Source organism: Schistocerca gregaria, chromosome 5, assembly GCF_023897955.1.
Source record: "Schistocerca gregaria isolate iqSchGreg1 chromosome 5, iqSchGreg1.2, whole genome shotgun sequence".
NCBI lineage: Eukaryota > Metazoa > Arthropoda > Insecta > Orthoptera > Acrididae > Schistocerca > Schistocerca gregaria.
The window spans coordinates 193,293,438-193,315,907 of NC_064924.1; positions in this window are offsets into that span (position 1 = coordinate 193,293,438).

Consider the following 22,470-nt stretch of genomic DNA (forward strand, 5'->3'; position numbering starts at 1 on the left):
GCCTCGACTAATGCACAAAGCTGCGCGGCCGCGGTCTCGATAATCGATACGCGGCGGCGCTTTTGTTCATCAGGGTGCGATCTGGTCGCCCGTGACAATGGAGTGCTGCACAAACAGTCGCTGGCGCCGGCGCCGCCACTTCCAACACCTCTGACGTCTCCAGCAGCGCCTGAGGAGTCCTTACAGCTGCTGCAGGTGGGATTATAGTACCGCTGCAGCTCCTCTCAACGTCTGTGCAAATACTGTACGAAAATGAGTACTCGTAGGAAATTAAAAGTAGACAAATAGAAATATTAAATGGCACAATGAAGTGGTTTGTAAGTTACTTGTGACACAACAGCGTATTATTTGCAGAAATCGAAAGCTGTATTAGAAGTAGTATCATATGACGAGTACCAAAGGGGTTCATCCAGGGTCCTCTACTGCCTTCTCTGCATGTCGATAACATCTGGTTGGTACTAATTATCTTGTAAATAACGCTTCTTCCAATGGCATCTATCAACACTTTAACTTGAGAATACATCACTGTTGTTCAGGTGATTGTGCAGCTGTGCTCAAGTCATAAGCTTGTAACTCAGAGTATCCTCTAGTAATTTCAGTATTTCATCAGAAGTGGACAGTAAACTGCTCCCGCCCCCGTTCGTCTAATCTTCGTGACAACGTCACAATTCCTTGCCACAGAAGTTAGCTTATCGAACTATTTCCGACTATATGTCTATCGTTTCACTCTTGAATAGCGCGGGGGAAAAACGAACACTTGAATCTTTTCGTGCGAGCTCTGTTATCTCTTCTGTTATTTTCATTGCTTTCTTTGTAGGTGGAAGTCAAAAAAATATTTAAGCTTTCGGAGGAGAAAAATTATCTTTCTTTGAATGGTCATCACCCGGATACGCTTATCATACCCATTACACTCTCTCCCTTATTCGCGCTAGTACAAAACCAGGAGCTCTTCTTTGAACTTTTTCAGTAACTGCAGAGCGCGTACAGTACTCCCTTTGGTACTCCAGATATCAACTCGGTTTCACTAGATGACTTCCGTCAATTACTCTCTCCGTTAAATTACATCTTTTCCTGGAAACTGGCACAAACCCACTCTTCATGGATCAAAACTTTACAACTACACGTACGGAATGGCTGGTGCAGGAGTCGCTTGTGATATCTCTAGAAACTGCATCACGTATAAAAGACTAAATACAGGGACAAATACAATCAGAGAAAAAACAACGACGAACGTATACAGCAAGGTAGACACAACATTGAGTTCTCACAGTAATCGACACTCGTAAGGCGTCGCATATATCAACTTGCAAGACTGTAAGAAATTCGCTGCCTTAATACTGAATAAAAATTTCTCTGGCTTGCAGTCCCATCAAGTTGTTAAAATGGTATTTTACGTACTTGACACGGCAGGAGGTTCCGGAAATATCTCAATAAATCTCAACGTATGTAAATAATGGTAGGCAGCGAGGAGCTGCGAGAGGTACTGTGCCAAGCCACAAAAATACATAGTGCGTCAGAAGAAAAGACAAACTGATTTTATTCTATAAATTGTCGAATTGTTCTAATAGACTTTTTTACCATGTGAAATCTGAGAAACTCACATAATCAAATTATTTATAAATATCCAATAGAATCAGTAGTAAGCATTTCCCATTTCAGAGTCGATCAATATCAAATTGAAATTTAAAATCAGGAGAGCGCTTAGAGCTTGGCATCACACAGGGGGCTCTGTCTCGAACGAAACAGCTCACTTGTGAAACGGAACTGAAATCGAAAGAAGCAAAGCCAAAGTAATAATTTTAACAGTTTCAAATATTCCTTTACATAGGAGGATCCAGTAGTTATGCCCCAGCCTCTTCCACCAACATAAAGCTGTGCGCTATATACAGTGCCAGAAGCATCGACAAACAGCTAAAATCGTTAAAATTTAACAGCGTACCATTGTACAAATAAATTCCTATCGGTTTCCTTACCGAAGTTTCCTTACAGCATTTGCTACAGAATTAACAAAATGCTGTACTAAATATAGAGAGCTGCTCACACTGTCTACAAGAAGGGTATCAGAAGTGATCAAAACTGAGGCCTATATCTTTAACGTCCACGTGTAGTAGGATCTCAGGTTACGGAATGAGCTCATATGTAATGAGACATCTCGAATAGAATGACCTTTTCTGTGTCTAGCGTGGGAGCCTGACACATAACGCCAGACCCATCTCATATCCTGAAAGCCATGGTTCAAGTTTATCAGGTGGAAGTAGTTATTCCTGATTTTCGAAAAATCTTTGACCCAGAAACATACTAACGTTTGATAACAAAGGTACGATCGTATGAGGTATCGGACGATTTTGTGATATTTCAGCATGTTTCCTTGGATGTAACGTTTTCAACAGATTTAGAAGTAATTTCAGGCACACCACATTCAGGTGTGCTGAATCCTTTGTATTATTTAATAATTAGCTGACGGACAATACTAATAGTAATCTGAGACTTTATGCAGATAACTCTGTTCTCTATGTTGAAGTACTGCCTGAAAAATCTCCAAAAATATTCAGTAAGAGGTTGATAAGATTTAAGAGATGTATACAGAAATATAAAACCGTGAATTTCACCAAACGCAATAAAATATAGTCTCCTATGAATACAATGTCTATGAGTCAAAAGGGATTCAGTCAAGTCATATAAATACCTGAATGTAACACCTTTTTGTGGGGCTATGATTAGATTGGGTGTACTTTTCGTTCCAAGGGACCCATTGTGAGGTGATACTCCAGCATTTACAACATGTCTGACAAACAAGAATACACAACAAATATTTTCAAAGAAAAATCAGTGAGCTAAAATACCTTCCAAAGACAATGAAGTGGAATAAACAATAAATGTAAACAAATTTTCATTTCAAATGTAATAAATAATTTGTCACAAAACGTGTGAATAATCAACGCACTGAGGTGCAAAGGGTAATTCTTAGGGTACGGTAGCCAAGCATATTCAACTACAAAAATTAATTCAAAGCACATATTTGCTATTATCATATTACTGCATAGAATATGCTCAGGAGCCAGGTTGAAATTGCACCCACGTTATTTGATATTATTATGAACACATACAGATCAGTTGTTCTACTCACAAATCCATCAATGTACTTGAAGGAATTGCTCACCACAATATCCTTTAGGCTCCTCTTCAACTGAAATTTATTAGTGATTAAATTTTTATGGCTTTTGGCAAGCTCTTGAAAATGTGCATTCCTGAGTAAAGGACACCCTTATTGATCAAAGTAAATCACTTTAAATTTTTATGAAGATTATGCTTTCTTCTGTGACTGCTTCCAGCAACTGAGCCTGATAGTTTGAAAAAGATATATCTTTTAATAACAAATTTTATGAAGGTTTAAATATATTGGGAAGCAGTAGTTGCTATACCAAGATCCCTAAAGTGGTCTCTGCTGGATGTTCTTAAGTTCACACTACAGATAGTTCATATTACCTTCAACTTTAGGTTGGCTTGTTGAGTTATCCTACAACATAATTCCATATGACATCATAGAATGAAAGTAAGCCCAAAGTGCTATATTCTCTATCTGTCACCTATGTTTAACAGCATTCGAAATGCAAACAGACATCTGATTAGGCCCGACCGTAGTTCTTTGGTGTGCACCTCTCTGCTAGATCTATTATCAAGCTGTAATCCCAAGAATGTAGCACTGTCAACTTTATCATCTGTTTGTTTGTCATTATATTGTAGGGATATATCACAAGAAAAACTTCTTACATATTCTAAGCTGTGTGTAGAGTTTTATTTTAATTTTTATGATTATTGCAGTGGTTCTATCACGTGCAAGTAAGACAAACGTGGCATCTTTTAACGTTACAGGTGAAAGGTCACTGGTAGAAAAAGTAAGTTCCAGAAGATGGACCTTTGTGGGCCACCACACCATATTAGTTCATAGTCGGATGACGCCTGACAGTTTACATGTCTCTTTCCTAAAGACACCTCTGTACTTTCAGAGATGTAGTATTACAAACATTTAGCACCATATCCTTTACACTACAATATTCCAATTTACTTAAAAGGATAGTGTGATTTACTGCCTTAGACAGATCATGTTATTTACTGCCTTATGCATTAGGCACCAGTACATTATGGCCTTGTGGGTAGGTAGCCGTCCATTAGAAAACCGAACTGTGACTGATAATTTATGATTTGTTGTTAGATGTTTTAGAAGTCTATTGTATATTACCTTTTAAAATTTTTCGAGAATGTTGGAAAAGTAAAATTGGATGGGGATTTCACGACATTCGTTTATATCCCTTCTTAAAAATAGGCATAAATTCAAAACGTTTCAGCCGCTCAAGAAGTCCATCTCGCTGGCTGTGTGACAACGCGCCGGACTGCTAACAGAAAGGGCCTGGACTCAGTTCCCGGCCGAGTCGGAAACATTCTGTGCTCGGAAATTGGTACTGTGTGGCCCTCAAGTTTATATCATCATGATTGACATTCCGCTAATGAGATGACTGTATTGGCACGACACGAAAGCCAACAAAAAAATAAATTTAAAAAATCAGGAAAAGTTTCACTAGTGTAGGCCTACTTACACTGGTAACGGAATACGTTGCTAAGGGGAAAAGTACATTTTTCAATTAAATTTGTCAATATTTTACCATAAGCACTAGCTTCTTTATTTTAAATATTTTATAGTGGATATTACTTCTACTGGAATAGTAAGGGTTATATTCGTATGAATTAAGTTATTTGTAATGAATAGTCTGATCTACTTCTTTGTATCGTCTTCTGAATATGACACCCCAATATTTTCACCAACGGTAACGAAACACTTGCTAGAATTTTTGGCGAAAGAGGACACATCCGTTACCAATGCATCATTTACCCTAAATTTTAACTGCTCCTCTTCATTTCTGGCTGTACCGATCTCTTCCTTCGGAATATTAAAAAAATTGTCCTTTTTTCTTATCGGGAATGATTAATCTTTTCTCGCAATGCATTTGCCTTGATGTCCATATTACAATTTTTAATAGTTCGCAGTTCGTCTTGGAATGTGTTACAGCTTCAACTTCAGGGCGACACTTGACTGTCAGATAAAGTTTGCCTTTTGTTTTACAAGATACGTTTATTCAATGTGTAATACATAGGTTCTTTGTAGATTTGGGTCTAATGAGGATTAGTTATGGGGGAAAATAGTATTTGAATATGGTAAGGACATTAATAACAAAAGCGCTGCAATTTTAATTCATGCCAAGACCACTGTTTACGTCACTCCAGTTCTCGTGCTGTGTCAGAAGGTAGTCAATCTGGCTTACTGCCTGAATTCGTGAATTCAAGTTTAGCATGTTCTATATCTCATTCGCTATTAACGTCTAACAAATTGAATTTAAGATTTTGTTTCTAAAGGAACCAAGAGGATTCTATTTTTTGGTTGAATACCGAGAAAATGAACTGTCTGTTGATTCAAAATCGTCAATTTCAGCCGCGTTGAACTCTACTAGGACATGTCCATGCTGTCTCATCCCAAGTTGGGACTCGTATTTTCACTCATTTGACCATCATCATAGGATAAAGCTTAACTGTGTGGGACCTACCCCAAATCGGAACGACATGTTGTAGTGGTAGAAAATTTCACTTACTTAGGGAGTGAAATGTGTGGGGGTGGAAGAATAACTAACGAAATTAATAGGAGGTTACAGAAGGGAGGCAATTCCTACCAAACAATAAAACATCTGATTTGGAATAATGAGGTTTCAGAAAGGGCAAAACTCCTTATGTATAAGAATTATTACATCCCTATTGTCACCTATGGTGGAGAAATATGGACAATGACAGAAAGGGACTGGAGAAGACTGCAAGCAGGGGAAATGAAATTTCTCAGAGCAGTTAAGGGAAAAACAAGAATGGACAGAATAAGGTATGTAGAAATTAGAAAGGACCTCAAACAAGAAAGTATGAGAGAAGAAATTGAAAGAAAGAGATTAAGATGGTATGGGCATGTTGAGAGGATGCATGGGCAGAGACTCCCCAAAATAATGGAAGAACTAAAGATGGATGGGAAAAGACCTAGAGGGCGCCCAAGAACACGGTGGAAAATGGGAGTGAGAATATCTGTTGCAAGGAGAGGTGTGACCTGGCAGCAAGTGGAGGAAGAAAAGTGGTGGGGGGACCGAGCCAAATGGAGAGGACTCGTCAGCACCCACCCCCGGCAGTAGCTGGAGCGGGATTCGGATATAGATAGATGTTGAAAGTACACTAAGGACGACAGCACAAACGGGCAACCTTCTGTTTTTCTCAAGGGAAATCATCGGAGAAATGCTGAAAGGAGTGAAGCAACATACGTATGAAGACAGAGATCAGCTATTCTGTTGAAGCCCATTTTCAGTTCTCTGTGATACTGTTACGCAACGAATCTAAGAAAGTACTACAGTCCCCATCGTTTCGCTTCTCGAAGGCAGTTTCCATTGGAGCAACTTAGTCCGTCTCGTCCAGTTCCACGTATTAATGGAAAGAGGTGAGACCCTAATATGTGTACGTTGGAAAGAACCCTCTATTATAACTTAACTATGGTTTTGCAGAGTATGTACGTAATGTAAGATATAGGCAAATCACTCCATCACATATATAGGTGTGGGACACTGTGGGTGGAGGAAGAGACGTAAAGATGAAAACTACCGATGTCGGAGACATATTTATGCTCATCATTGTCCCTCTATTGACACCTGCGGTGAACTTGAAGATTACGGGTAGTCGATCAGATTATGTATTAAATGTGAAGACTGGAGCACCCATTCACTTGTGACAACTACATTGTATGTCCTGTTGCGATGCTGTTCCTCTACATTAAGCCGCACATGACGGTGATTTGACATTACTTTCCATGGACGATTCACTTGGGGTTCAAAAAGTAATGACACAAAATCATACTCACAAAATCATTCCAAAACTACCGTACAAGTACGATGTATGCGACAATCTCTGAGTGACAGACCTTATACGCCTTTACTGGAGCTTTATACTACCCGCAGTTCTTCTATACACCTGCTTAAGGCGTACGACGACTTATGCATGCACGGGGCAGTTTACGTATTGTTGTGTGTAACGAGAAATTGTTTAAATATATTCGGTAACAGCGACTAGAGCGGATAACTTTATCCAGCGCAATAGATCGCGTTAAGCCCGTAGAAAATAAATATGAGGTGTCCACATAGAAGCAAATATAAGTCCGTCAGCTGTCAGATAATGTGAGTTGATGGTTTACATGATTTATCTATCTCGGAGTTTAATAAATCAGACTTTTGCTGTCAGCAGTATATGAATGGCCGTCTCGTAATACTATGAGCATTACCCACGTAGCTGTAAGACAGTTAAAAATTCCACAGTAAATGTAAAGCTCTACTAAGGCTGCGTTTTCTATGTCTCGATAAATACTAGTGGTAGTTAGCGAAATTTGGAGTATTTCGCTGCTGAGTTGTAGGGTACAACAATAATTTAGAAGAACGATTAAATTATTAAGAACGTAGGGAGAACACGTCCAGTCCGGTTTGCAACGTATATATAAAGATGAATTACCCCCAGAATTCAGTAATTATGTTATCCTTAAAATTCCAAAGTTGGTATGTGTTAAAAAATGTGATTATTATTGAGCCATCAGTATAATGAGGTATGGTTGCAAAACAGTAACAGGAATTATTTACGGAATAATGGAGAAACTGACAGAATTCGACTTCGTGGAAGATTAATTTGGATTCCGGAGGAATGTAGGAACACGGAGGGCAGTACTGACCTGAGACACCTTAAAAATTAGACTAAAGAAAGGCAGCGCTTCATGTATAGCATCTTTATATTTATAGTATAAGTTCTGAAATGGGGACTGGAATACACACTTTAAAATTGTGGAGGTAATATGAAAAACTTGTAGAGAAATCATACTACCGTTTGAAGGGTCTCTATCTGCATACAGAAAAGCATAGAGAACTCTCATAAGTTATGACACAATATCCCTGATACATTGACGATATGCAGGATGAGTGTTTTTAATGACGAAGAGAACAATCTTAGAAAAACTGTCTGCCTTGTGACATAAATAGAGAATACTCGCACAACACACATTTTCACGACTTCAGTACGACGATAAGAAATGGAAGCCTGGCTATCTAATATATGCAAGTAGAACGGATACTAATAAGCTCGCAGATGCAGTCGATTACATTAAACATGCAATAAGCTTCAGTTTGTTGCGTTCATTTGCCCAGTGGGTATGTCTCCTAGTTTGAGTACACTTAACTTCATAATGTAGAAAATGCGAGGGCGCGCCTCCGAATTTTTTATTCTGTCCTCAATATTGTTTATTACATGTCATGCATATTATTCGGCCTATTTCCCCGCTTCGCTGCAGGAAAATGCATCACTCTGGAGGTAGAGGGCTCCGAATTTTAGCGTGTAACATGGTTCTGTGTAACGTAAATATGTCGGTCTGTGAGAAACAGTGCGCTGTAATCAAGTTTTTAATCGCGTTTTCAGCCTAGGGGTGATGGGTTCCTAAAAAAACTTGTGACCTTGGAAACAAGAGAACTTCAATGGAGTACCAACAAAACAGGTCAGTACTATGCCATCAGCAGAGAAGGTTCTGCTCACACTGTTCTTGGATGTTGAATGTGAAGTCACACCTACAGGCACCACCATCAATTTCGCAAGGTACTGTGAGACCATCAGTAAACTTAAAGCACAGATTAAAAGAGTTTGTCCACATATGGCAATGCCAGACCACACACGAGTCCTGCGACATATGTAATAATCCGACGCTTTTGGTTTACTGTCACTGATCATATCCATAAAGTCCCAGCCTGGCTCCACACAATTTTCGTGGGTTTCAGAAACTTAAAGAGCTAGCACCTTCGAGGACTTCGCTGTGGTAGTAGGATAGCGACAAACCTGTTCAAGGAGGGGTATCACATTCTACAGTGAGGGTGTAAATAAATTCATCTCTAATTGGGAGAAATGTGTTCCTTTCCAGAGCAAATCTGTTCAGAAATAAATAAGTACAATAGTTTTGGAGAAAGTTACTAAGGCTTGTTTCATTTAAGAAGCTTGAAGAATTTTCACATAAAAAAATCGAAGGTATTACTTTTCAGCTACCCTCGTACTTTCGTAGTAGAAAAATGATGCCAAGGTTTTAACTTCCTTTGCAGATAGAACTGCAATAGTTAAGTAAGGTGACGTAAAACAATTTCTCATAGAAGCGGCCAGCAGTCTATCTTTCATTAGCACCCGATTCACATCCAGACTGGAGAGCAATTCTACTTATTACAAGTTATAATTATAGGTGCCAGCTCTGTAGCTGACTGATAGTGGAGTGGCTATTCATCAGTGTGACTGTTTTGCGTTACATAAGACAACAAGATGGTGGCCAGCTTTTTTGGGATTTTCAAGTAGATGAAACAAATCGACGATATAATTTTCCGTAAAATGATTTCATGAGACGCTATTATAGCAAGTAATGTGTTGAATTTAAATACGAGAGAAAAATGTTTTTAAACCTACAACTTCAAGAGTCTTTTGCAGCCCTGGCAACATCATCGAAATATGTGATTCTCATTCCTTGAAAAATTAGTCTTTACACATCAGGGCAGATCGACTGGGCTCAACTTATAATAGCTCTGAGTTAAATAAACCTATTACACTACGATGTAACACCTGATAGGATACCGATGCGCTGCCTAAGACAAAACATTCCCTATCTTCGCCACGTAAAAGTAATTTTCTTCACAGTAAATAAATCTATATGGTGCCACCAGATTCCTTATGCACAGCAATGTCTGCTAAACAGCGTGGACAGTGACAATTCTGAAAGTTTCTTATTCATCTTTAAAACTTACGTTTGTAAGTGTCAAGTTTATATCTGGCAATGTTTAAAACTCATTTTGATATTGAAAAACTTAAATCTCATGTTAGGGCAGCAGAATTTCGTGACAGTGTTTCTTTTGAACGAAAAATATGTGGAGCAAGCGATATGAATAGGAAATCGAGACTAGCCGCCACTTTAAACAATTTGTCTGCGAGGAAGCAATCCGTTTTCAATGAAATTTACGTTCGAAATCTCACTGGTGAACAAAATAATTAAGATTGAAATGTAGACCCTGAATACTGCTTTTCTTTAGTTTCGTAAACCATTATTGTACCAGAATTATATTGTAGTTACACAGCAAATATAAAAGTCATTGCATCTGAATTTCTGATAAAAATGCTTGGAAATTCTGAAGACAGCTCTTTTCTGAAATATTTTACTGTTATTAAGCTTCAGAACTGATATACTATATGCACAAATACACTCTGAGAGTCATTGTATTTTATAGCGGACATGAACTTTGATTAAGGAAAGGCGAACCTACGTTTCTCGCATTTGTAGACTTAGAGAAAGCTTTTGACAAAGCTGACTGGAATACTCTCCTTCGAATTCTGAAGGTGGAGGGGGTAAAGTACAGGGAGCGAAAGGTTATCTACAATTTGTGCAAAAACGAGGTGGCATTTATAAGAGTCTAGGGACATGAAAGGGAAGCAGTGGTTGGGAAGGGAGTGAGACAGGTTTGTAGCCTCTCCCCAATGTTATTCAATTTGTATATTGAGGAAGCTGTAAAGGAAACAAAAGACAAATTCGGAGTAGGGATTAAAAACCGTGGAAAAAAATTAAAACTTTGAGGTTCGCCGATGACATTGTAATTTTTTCAGAGACATCTAAGGACGTGGAAGAGCAGGTGAACGGAATGGACATGGTCTTGAAAGGAGGATAAAGATGAACATCAACAAAAGCAAAATGAGAATAATGGAATGTAGTCGAATTAAATAGGACGATTCTGGTGGAATAAGATTAGGAAATGAGACGCTTTAAGTAGTAACTGAGTTTTATATAAATGTGGACTGGCAATGGCAAGGAGAGCGTTTCTGAATGTATTTGTATGGAGTGTAGCCATGTATGGAAGTGAAACATGGGCGATAAATAGGTTCGACAAGAAGAGAATAGAAGCTTTCGAAATGTGGTGCTACAGAAGAATTCTGAAGATTAGATGGGTAGATCACATAACTAATGAGGAGGTATTGAATAGAATTGGAGATAAGAGAAATTTATGGCACAACTTGACTAGAAAAAGGGGTTGGTTGGTCGGGCATATTCTAAGACATCAAGGGATCACCAGTTTAGTATTGGAGGACAGCGTGGATGGTAAAAATCGCAGAGGGAGACCAAGAGATGAATACACTAAACAGATTCAGAAGGATGTAGGTTGCAGTAGGTACTGGGAGATGAAGAACCTTGCACAGGATAGAGTAGCATGGAGAGCTGCATCAAACCAGTCTCTGGACTCAAGACCACAACAACAACAACGACTGGAATTGCAAATAGACTAACTTGCCATCGACTTCTGCTTACGTCTTAGCATCATTAAAGTTTAGAATAGCCTTGTATTCAGTGAAAAAATGAATATCTAGAATCATTTGTGCAGTAAGAAGGAACATAATTATGAAGTTGTCAGAGAACTGATAACCTTCACAAATGATATCCAAATGTGTTTTATTTCTAACCTCTATGGTTTTACCATTAATAAAACACTTAATTTTGGTTCGTTGCAATGCAAATGTTGGGTAAACAGTTAGTTATTGACACGTACTGAGAGTGCTGCCCCACTGATAACTGAAATAGGCCTACCAAAGTCTAACACACTGATGAAGAAACTTTTGCAACGGACACTAACATTATAGGAACGATTAAGATTTTCTGGCTATCTTCTTTCTTCTCCAACAAGGTGCCTCTAATATCATCAAACCGAACGAAATTCTTACGTCTCCCCTCTAAATCCATGCCACAAAATCTTTATCATAAGAAAGAGTCACCAAAGCCACTACCATATCGTTATTTGTGTTCCCTTCTGCTTGTGGGCGTACATCTGTTTCACATTTACTTTCATTACCTGATCAAAGCATGTAATTTGTTACTCATTCAAGAACGCTGATTTCGCTTAAGTTTATTGCCTGGTCCTCAACAACCGCTATATTAAAAAGATTTTAGTCGGTTACACCTGACATTAGTCAATAATTTTGTTTACTAATAGCTGCACACAGTTTATTTGGTTCACTAATGGGTTCACAATGTATGATTCTTACGGTATGATTGGAGTACTTCCCTGTAATGACAAGCGAATCATTTGCCATGTGTGCCACTAGCTATTCCTGTGATAGCCCGACACGTCTAACATAATTACGAGCATTAGGTGGTCTAATCTCAACTATTTCAGCACGTCTTTCAGGACTAAGAATTCCACGATCGCGCCTCTCCTGGTTATTTCTTTCTTAATAACTGTTACGATAACGTGAAGTGCCTCGTGTTTCGTTGTAATGATAGTCATTTGTTCCGAAATCAGTGTTGTCAGTTTCTTGATGTTATTTCTTTCATTATACTGATATCTGTTGTTGTAACCAATGTTACCGTAACTTCTTTGGTTCCTGAAACGACGTGCTGTATTTCTGTCTATGATATTGCCGCTATTGTATGATTGACCTCTCGAATACCAATTGTTTGTGTAACTATGATCACGATTATTAGAGAACAGATTATTCTGTTTATAACTGTGGTTCCGATATGCAGAGTACCCATCATCTGAACTGTTTCGCTGTGAGTGGAAACTTTGTCGATTGCCGACACTCTACTTATTTCGCGAATAACATTCGTCACCGGCATCTTCGAGTTCTTGCTGTAAATTTTGAAAATCGTCAGTGTCATCTTTAGAGTGTCCTGTCAAGTGCCAATATCAGGTGTCGTAAGCATCTCGATAGTTTAGCAAAACAAATTCCTATTACTTCTGAGGTACTTACGGTTTGGATAAGAAGTGAGTCTTGAATATGTTATGGTGAAAACAGTCTGCCGAGCTCGAAATGTCTGATTGTTGAAAATTCTGTAGCATGATATACTTTTTTGGGTCTGTCTTGTGTTGCTTCAGACCAGTATGCTGGCAAGAATGAGCGATAAAATTCACCTTTAGCTTGCTATTCTAAGAGATATATTCAAGTTCGTGAACAATTAACCATGAAGATGGGAGATAGTATTGGAATTATTGAAGTCTAGTTAACCAGTCAGTCTGACGCGCATCAGTTCACTAGCCCCTACACGTCACGAATCAGAAATTTCGCCAGAAGTAGGAAAGCGCGTAGTACGAGCAGAGCTATAATCATGTTCATGGCTCGTTTTTCGTTCAACACAAGACAATCAGTCATTAAATATATTTACACCAGACCTATGCTGTTGTTTAACGGTCATTTGTTCCTGTTTAATATGTTGAAGAGACGGATATTCTTCCGAATTGGCAAACAGAACAGGCTGTGTAACATTATAATTTTCTTCCGCATTGCTAGACAGCTGGTTCACAGTTACAGAAAGTTTGTCTTTGAGTTTGGTAACTGTATTTAACTTTTCTTGAGTATCAAATTCTATCTCTCTAGTCTTTAGCGCCGCATACTGCTCATCAAGACTTTGTATATGGGTTTCAAACTGACTATTCTGCTGTTTTAACTGTGAAATTTCGGATGTTCAGTGAGTTCAACTCTCGACTTCAGATTATTTATTACAGAGTTCAACTCCTCAAGTACAAGTTCCTTAAACTATTTAGTTTTCTCATTTAAAGCTGTCAAAAGTTCCGCTCAAATTTTTATTAAAGGTCCACGCTCCAGGGAGTATCTTCTGTAACGTTTTTCAAATTTTTCACATTTCTTCATTCTGCTTTGACAATACCTTCAGAATACTTCACAAAATATCATCGTTCCCATCTATGGAATTACTATATGGAGGCGTAGACGGTGGCTCAGTTTGGCCAACAGTTGTGGATGCAAAACCTGTATCTTTAACTATAGAACCTGACAGGTTTGAGAAATTACGTCCTACAGACTCAGTTTCCAATGCAGAATCTCAAACTGCACTTCGTTGTTTTGTTCTATATGAAAGAATTCCTGTCGACTTGGACCTTGTCTGTCCACAGGATCATCATAAATGGCATCAGCTACAGCTCTAACATTTGACCTATCTCTAGTAGCTCTTGATATTTTTTTGCACTTGTAATAAAGCAGCATACGACCGGATATCTCTCACTCACATAAGATCTACACTACATAGTAACTACTTAAATCACTTCCAATAAATGTCAATTAAAACAGAAAACTATTTAAATTACCTCTGAAAGAATTCACTGAATAAATGCAAATCCCAGCTTCTGATGGTAACAGTGTGCAATGAAATGCCTACACTTCAGCGGCACATACCATAAAAAATCACTGTCTTTCTAACCACATAACACTTCAAGATACAATAAACAAGAATTGTTTTAATTTTGAGCAAATCATTAGCAATAGCAAAAATCAATAGCAAAATCACTTACTCTGACCGCAATACAACACTACAAACCAAAGAATCTCGCACTACTCGGCGGGGTCAGGGATTTTCTCTGCCTCGAGATGGCTGGGTGTTGTGTGCTGTCCTTAGGTTAGTTAGGTTTAAGTAGTTCTAAGTTCTAGGGGACTGATGACCATAGATGTTAAGTCCCATAGTGCTCAGAGCCATTTGAACCATTTTTGAATCAGAAGTTAATAATTGACATTAAAATGATTTTCACAAAAACACTAATTAAAGTTGCAGAGAATACACAGTAGCTCTATTCCTGCATAAGCAAACTTTCACAGTTCTTGGAAAAATTTGGTTTTATTGTTCAGTGGTAATAAGTGTACAAAAGGAACTGTACTACTTTAATGGCATACAGTGTGTAATTATAAGTGTTGCGTAAAATATCTCGAAAGTAATTGTAAAGTCAAAGCCTATAACTGAAATTTTAATACGGATACGGTTGCAAAGGAAAACTTCAATTGACTGCAAATCTCAACAGACTACCATGTAAATACGCATCCTGGCGGGGGAATGTATCTTAGTTCTTTTTAAGACTCGTGTTTTTAAGTGTCAAGTTAGTATCTGAGAAATGTGTAAAACTTATTTTGATATCGAATGCAATAGGAATATGTGAAAATTTAATTCTGAACCGAAAATATATGGGAGTCATGCTACACGATGCAGAATACAGACTAGTCGGGACATCAAGCAATTCGTCTTAGAGAAAGCAATCCGTTTTCAAAGTAATTCACGTATGTAATCTCACTGCACAACAAAATTATTCAGATTAAAATGTTGACCCTGAATAGCGTTAATCTTTAGGTTTGTAGACAATCACTGTACCATGAATATTATTGTGAATATACAATAATTGAACATAAAAAAGTATTATTTTCACAAATACACTGTGACAATCACTGTATCTTACATTGGACACGAACTATGCTTCATTAAGCCATGACAAAAATAGACCTTTTCGTAAATGTCCCACACCTAGGCAAATTAAAAAAATATTTGTTAATATCTTTCCTGTGTACAGTCGTCTTCCTTGACATTTGTTTCAACTACAAGACAAAGCCATATGTATTTTTCTACAGCAAACTCAGTCATACGAAATGTTCTTAAATAAGAAGCTACACAGGTACAAATATAATAGAGACTGGATTACCTTAAAAGTAGGCTTTTGTCATCCTTCCATTAATGTAATCTCACTTCCTCAACATCTTTCCTCAAAACATAATATCACAAAATTCTTTTTTTAAATAATACTGCGTGTACTACACTCCTGCAAAGTTTCATCCTTATCAAACCAAGTACATTGACAGACTGTCCTACACACTCTACTACAACGCTGAAGAGTATGATTATATCGATGCTGCAGAGGTTGAGTACGTTTATCAAATCCCCAACTTCATTCACATGTCTGGACAAACCTTCTTGAACACTGTCGTGGTAAATGAGATTGCCCTCTTTAAACTTCCGTCTGAACATCAAAACATCTCTAAAAGTGCTTGTTCGGCTATACTGCACCAAGCATGAACAACAACAGATCAAGGGAAATGACAGACTATTTTCAAACGAGAAGGATCTCATGTCTCACATTAGCAACCAAGTATTAGAAATTAGTTGAGAGCATAACGACTCTCCAAAGATCCACGTTTATCACAATCGTCAAAAGAATAGGTTGCTGAAGAGCTTGTATCGATGGGACGGAACTGCTTAGAACAAACTGTCACAAACTGCAACAACAGTAAGCATTGTGATTCACCAACAGGAAACATATATAGTAAGAAAATGAAAGAGCTAAGGTAACGGCCACATTTCATTTTGTAAGAGTGGAAGGACTTGAAAAGGGAGCAGTAGCTGAGGAGGGAGTTAGGCAGACTTGTAATCATCCCACGATATTTATCTGGCCAGAAAAAATTCGGCGGGAAGTTCCAAGTTCAACGAGAAGAAATTAAAAATTTTGTATTAGTCGATGACGCAGTTTAGCGAAAGGACCTGAAAAATCAATACATCGGAACAGAAATATCTTGAAAATGGTGACAAGGTGAATTTCTACAAAAACAAGTACAATGTAGACGAAATAAATCTACAGATGCTGAGACAAAAGGAATTGACAAATCAATTAATCGGAACAGAAACCGTTTTAAAAATGGGTTGTAAGATGAGTGTCAACACAGCTGAAACGAGGATAACGTAGGGGAACTGATCTGTCGATGCTGAAAAGATTATAACAGGTAATGTGAAATTACAAGTATAAGATTAATTCTGCTATTTGTACAAGACTATGGCCAAAGTAGGCAGGATCTAAAATGCCGATTGGTAACAGCTATGAAAAGCCTTCCTGAAAAAGAGCTACATTTTTTAACGTTAACAGGTCCTTTGCCAACTGTGTCAGGTAAAGAAGGATTGTATTGCGCAACGACACGTTGAAGCGAAATTCTGGCATACCTACGCGCTGAGGTACAGAAGTCTCGTGGAACACCAGACACAGCAAAGTAAACACGTCCACAGTAATTTTACTACTTAGCCTATGCGGTACCAGAAGTAGTTATGGAACTATGGCACTTGCGGGAACTATTTACGAACATCAGAAAAATGTGACTTCCTAGGTGCGAAGAGTTGCTTTCTTTTTTAAACGTAATATTCGAGAGTTCCTTGTGGAGCCTACTCAGTAAGTTCAATTGGTAGGACGTAGGAGGGCAGTCCGTTGGAAGGAAGCTGAGCACCAGAGGCACCTCGTTTTTATGGATTCAAAAGAGTATGAAGGCAGAAGTATGTTGGATACCGGATTACGTGGGAGACGCTGGCGTCGGAGTTTGTTTGTTGTAGGCGGTCCGACGTTGAACGGCGAATGCGTACTACGGCGAGTGACTACAGAGAGAAATTAACTGATCAGCACAAAGGAAGAGACCTGGGTCTCTATCTGGAGTGCAGGGAAGTGCAGTGTAAGGTAAAGTGCTGAAGGAAAATCGATGACTCTACTTTACGGATGGGGGAAAGTAATTCTGTTCGTCAGAAGATTGGAAGCTGCGTTGATCTCTGTTAACGTAATTACGTTTCAGGGAAGACAAGGAGTTTCTAAGAGTGCCACTGAGACCTGAACTAAGGCTTATGGTCCAGAGTGAGATAAGGTGTGGAGATGAGGCTTACTGGAGATAAATAAAGATGTGTCACTCCTTATCAACTCTGGTGTGTCCTTCTTAATAGTCATTCTTTCTTTACCCGTTTCAAGTATATTTGTGTTGTCGCACTAAGCGTGTGACATAATTTTTGTATGCAGTAGATACACGCACCAAAAAAAAGTTTTGCATTACCTCGGTTCTGAGAGTTCCTGTACAGAAAATTGGAGTAGAGATCAACATGAACATAATTTCCACCCTTTTTATTGCTCATGAAAACCACGCATTGGATGTTGTACCACATTACAGTGCTGCCTTCAGAGATGGAGGTCCAGATTGCTGTACACATCAGTACCCCTAAAACGAAGTAGGACGTCCTCTTGCCCTGATGCTTGCCTTCATTTGTCATGGCATGCAATCCATAAGTTCATCAAGGCACTGTTGGTGCAAATTGTCCCACCCCTCAACGGAGATTCGGCGTAGATCCCTCAGAGTGGTTGATGAGACACGTCGTTCATAAACAGCTCTTTTCAATATATCTCAGGCATATGCGATAGGTTTCATGTTTGGAGAACAAGCTAGCCACTCTAGTCGACCGATGTCGTTATCCTGAAGAAAGTCTTTCAGACGTTGTGGACGATGGGGGTTCGAATTGTCGTCCATCAAGACGAATGCCTCGCCATTATACTGCCGATATGGCATTCACATGTCGTATAGCCGTTACGGCGCCTTCCATGACCACCAGCGGCATACATCGGCACCACATAATGCCACCCCGAAACAGCAGGAAACATCAACATTGTCACACTAACTGAACAGTGTGTCTAAGGCGTTCAGCCTGACTGGGTTGCCTCCAAACATGTGTCCGACGATTGCCTGCTTGAAGGCATATGGGACACTCATCGGTGAAGAGAACGTGATGCCAGTCCTAAGTGACCCATTCAGCATGTTGTTTGGCCCATCTATACCACTCTGTATGGTGTCGTGGTTCCAAAGATGGACCTCTCCATGGAAGTCGGAAGTGAAATCATGCATCACGCTGCCTATTTCTCATAGTTTGAGTCGCACAAGAGACGTCTTGAGGATGCACAAAATGCATTATACAACATTATGGCATTGCTGTCAAGATTCTTCCGACCCATAATCCGTAGATAGTGGTCGTCCACTGCAATAGTATCCCTTTGGCAGCCTGAGCGAGGCATCGACAGTTCCTGTGTCTGTATCTCCTCCATGTCCGAACAACATCACTTTGATTCTCTCCTAGACGGCTGGACAATTCCCTTGCTGAGAGCCCTGGCACAAAGTAACAATGCGGATGCGATCGTACCGCGGTATTGACGATCTAGATGTGGTTGAGCTAGAGACAAAACGAGCCGTGTACCTCCTTTCTGGTGGAATTGATCGGCTGTCGGGCCCCTTCCGTCGAATAGGCGCTGCCCATGCAATGTTGTTTACATCTGGCTGGGTTTAGTGACATCTCTCAACAGTCAAAGAGACTGTGTTTGTGATACAATATCCACAGTCAACGTCTACCTTCAGGAGTCCTGGGAGCCGGGATGACGAAAAACTTTTTTTTGATGTGTGTATAACTGAACGGAAGAGACGTTCGACTAATTTTCCCGACAGTCAGTCTTCTGTCCTTGATGCTTCTCCAGCTCTCTGCATCACTTTAACAGGTGCTGTGTCTTTGAGTCAGACGGAGGAGCTTGATGAGTCGGGTTTATAAAATTGCGCTTGTATCACGAGTGAACCTTTGTAGAGAGATTGGCGATCTTAGTAATTTCAGTTAGCGGTGATGATGAATAGTGTAGGAGGAAAATGTACGTTAATATTTCATTTAGTTAGCTAAATGTAACTGGTGGCACCTCACGATTTATCCGGAGTGTAGACACTTACAGAAGAGAAAGAAGTAGAGGCTTCATAAAATGTAGCGCTACAAATGAAGGCTCAAATTTAGACGGGGAGATCGGAAAACTCATGAAGATGTACAGAATCGGAGAGGAACTCTTGATGAGTGAAGGCCTGCTTCATACAAAATAAATATTAAAAAGAGGCCTGCTGCCTTCTGTAAAGAGATGGTATAATTGAATCAGGCCCAGAATTTTTGATAACGATCGGAAACAGGTATTGAGAAATCGTAGAAAACCAGCAGCGCCTCAACATAAGTAATCAAACTAAAATACCTGAATTCAACAAATATTCCTGAGGTAATTGAAATTTTAAGAAAGACTGGGGTGGGTAGTGATTATCTTCTGAATTAACTGTAATGCCAATTTATCATACCATTAGATCTTCATGTTATCATAAACTAAAAGGAATACAATTAATTGTTACTTCAATAGAGGTAACCGAAAATAACGGGGGAGTGCACACGTGTTCGTGACTAGGCATGTTCGGAAGAGAGTAGACTCATGTACGGAGACAACACAGTGAAACGTACAATCAAACAGGAGAAACCAAAGAACGAAGCTCATCATCGTAACGCCTCAGAGAACAACCTTTGTTCTTAGTGAGGGATAGCGGCGTTTATAGTCAGTCCACGAAGGGAAGGAAAGAAATAAAAATAGTGTGAAAACTCATAATTTTAAACAATCAGGTAATTCCATCAAATTGGCAGAAAGCATATACGTTCGCGTATTCATTTAACGTGAAACAGTGTGATGGAACATTCCAAACTAATATTCACTCGATATACGGCGAGTAACAAACATGTGCTGGCCATGAAATCGCACGTGCGCACGTGGACGACTAAATTCGAGTTTATCTTCCAGTCTCGCAAGTATCACAGCACTCACTATTGTACACAGAAAGGGGCCATGTATTACGGTGACGTGCGAGAATGAGGATAGAGTACCCTACTTAGCACGTTAGGACTGCCGAAATGATTAAGCATCTGAGGCCGACATAAAAATTAATAAATAAAATATAAAGCAGAACAATTAATGGCGGGGTATATATCATTAATCGACTGAACGGCAGTTACTGAATTAAATGAATAAACATTACTCGTAGGATCTTACTGTGCATGTAAAATTGCTATCATGTGGTTGTACAAGAACCATAACCAACCTGATAAACCAGAACTCTAACAAAATAAGAGTATAGCTGATTGATGTCGGAAAATTAACGTTGTGTTTTGGAAATGTACCGGTACAAGGAAACAGTGTAGTATACTGAAATAAAAACGGACTCCAGACTTCTCTGCCTCGTGCTGACTGGGTGTTGTGTGATGTCCTTAGGTTAGTTAGGTTTAAGTAGTTCTACGTTCTAGGGGATTGATGACCATAGATGTTGTGTCCCATAGTGCTTAGAGCCATTTGAACATTTTTGGACTCCAGACTAAATAGTCCAGCATTTATGCTGAAGACTAATGGAAGGAAACGTTCTTAGAAGATGCCCTACAAGTGTCCCGAGAGTATTCAGATACTCTGTAGATGAGCCGTTAAACAAGTGACTGTGGCGAGGGAATGGAAATGAGCGTACGGCATTGTGGACCAGGAGTCCCCTATTCGGGAAAGTCCGGTCGCCGAGGGCAAATACTTACTGCATTCGGCGTCACATTGGGCGACTTGCGCGTCGGAGATGGGGATGAAATGATGGTGACAAGACAACACCCATTCCGTGAGCGGAGAAAATCTCCTGCCCCAGCCAGCAATCGAACACGGGCCTTTGGCGTGGCATTCTACCGACCTCAACACTCAGCTAAATGTGGCGAGAGAGTTTAGGTATCTTAAGATGCAGCAGGGATAAATTTACTTTGTGATATCTTCACAATTTTCTTGTCTACCTCAGGGTGGGTGTCGCCAAAAATATTCTTCATTTTGTTTCCTATAACCGGACAAGAGAACGGAACAAAATCTGGACATGTGACGGCAGTGAAGACCGAACACGAGTCAAAGGATGAGCAATCTCATGTGCTATCTTCTACACTATGACAACAACTGACACTGACTGTATCTGGAGAGCCATTTGGGCGAGCGACGGACTGATCCGCTAACTTCAATGTTAATTAGCTCGGGAACTTTCCAACGTATAGAACTTGTTTCTTAACAATTTTTTCTAAGCACAACCTACCCTACAACAACCTTACAAGCTAATCAGACTTTTTCTGACCACCATTCATTTTGCTAACACTGGGCAGAATATATTTTACGAAGGACACATGTGTTAAGCAGGCTCTAGTGTATTGGTAAACGCTTTATCATCTATATAATTGCAATTGTAGCAACCTTTAAGACTTTTAAGACACAATTTCCCTAGAAAAAGCAATCGCTTGATATTAAACATCCTGATATATTAACGAATGTAGTTGATGATCGAGGAGAATGTGTGCTTGTAAGGGGTGATGGGAAGGGGGGAGGGGGGAGGAACTGTATATGGAGACGAGACCTGACTACTGTAACAAATTTCAAAGGTTTGTAAGTTAAGTATTTGTACAGACATGAAGAGAGCAGCATAAAAGTAGTGTTAGAACTTGATAAAACCAATATAACGTGTTAAAAAATTAACAGACAAGAGACAAAGACGTGAGTGGTGGAAATTACAGATTTTAATGAATTTCTCTTGAAGAGTTGTTGTAGTGTTCGTTTTATAAAACGAAAGCACACAATGAGTGCGCTCCTCACCAGTGGAAGTAGCGAATTTAAGTGTGCACTAACGTTGACATTCCTGGTGGCGAAATGCGGTACTCATGCTGGTTGAGCCGGCCAGAGTGGCCGAACGGTTCTAGGCGCTACAGTCTCAAAACGCGAGACCGCTGCGGTAGCTGGTTCGAATCCTGCCTCGGTCATGAATGTGTGTGATGTCCTTAGCTTAGTTAGGTGTAAGTAGTTCTAAGTTCTAGGGGACTGATGACCTCAGAAGTTAAGTCCCATAGTGCTCAGAGCCATTTGAACCATGCAGGTTATTTGCAACAGAAAGATA